Source organism: Theropithecus gelada, chromosome 16 (genome assembly GCF_003255815.1).
Source record: "Theropithecus gelada isolate Dixy chromosome 16, Tgel_1.0, whole genome shotgun sequence".
Taxonomy (NCBI): Eukaryota; Metazoa; Chordata; class Mammalia; order Primates; family Cercopithecidae; genus Theropithecus; species Theropithecus gelada.
This window is the reverse complement of record NC_037684.1, coordinates 55,189,935-55,191,056: the sequence shown is the minus strand read 5'-3', so window position 1 is coordinate 55,191,056 and position 1,122 is coordinate 55,189,935.

Below are 1,122 nucleotides of genomic sequence, written 5' to 3'. Positions count from 1 at the left end.
GGCGCCTGTAGTCCCAGCTACTCGGGAGGCTGAGGCCGGAGAATGGCGTGAACCCGGGAGGCGGAGCTTGCAGTGAGCTGAGATCCGGCCACTGCAGTCCAGCCTGGGTGACAGAGCGAGACTCCGTCTCAAAAAAATAAATAAATAAATAAATAAATAAATAATAAAAAAATTTAGCTGGGCATGGTGGCAGGCGCCTGTAATCCCAGCTGCTAGGGTGGCTGAGGCAGGAGAATCGCTCGAACCTGGGAGGCAGAGGTTGTAGTGAGCCGAGATTTCGCCATTGCACTCCAGCCTGGGAAGAGCAAAACTCCATCTCAAAAAAAGAAAAAACTGGCCGGGCGTGGCGGCTCAAGCCTGTAATCTCAGCACTTTGGGAGGCCAAGGCGGGTGGATCACGAGGTCAGGAGATCGAGACCATCCTGGCTAACACCATGAAACCCCGTCTCTACTAAAAGATACAAAAAACTAGCCGGGCGTGATGGCGGGCACTTGTAGTCCCAGCTATTCAGGAGGCTGAGGCAGGAGAATGGTGTGAACCCGGGAGGCGGAGCTTGCAGTAAGCCGAGATCGTGCCACTGCACTCCAGCCTAGGGCACAGAGCAAGACTCCGTCTCAAAAAAAAAAAAGAAAAGAAAAGAAAAAACTTTAAATTTAGTAAGAAATAATTTTTTTTTCCAGCCGGGTACAGTGGCTCAAGCCTGTAATCCCAGCACTTTGGGAGGCCAAGGCGGGTGGATCACGAGGTCAGGAGATCGAGACCATCCTGGCGAACACAGTGAAACCCCGTCTCTACTAAAAATACAAAAAATTGGGCCGGGCGCGGTGGCTCAAGCCTGTAATCCCAGCACTTTGGGAGGCCGAGACGGGTGGATCACGAGGTCAGGAGATCGAGACCATCTTGGCTAACACAGTGAAACCCCGTCTCTACTAAAAAATACAAAAAACTAGCCGGGCGAGGTGGCGGGCGCCTGTAGTCCCAGCTACTCGGGAGGCTGAGGCAGGAGAATGGCGTAAACCCGGGAGGCGGAGCTTGCAGTGAGCTGAGATCCGGCCACTGCACTCCAGCCTGGGCGACACAGCGAGACTCCGTCTCAAAAAAAAAAAAAAAAAAAAAAAAAA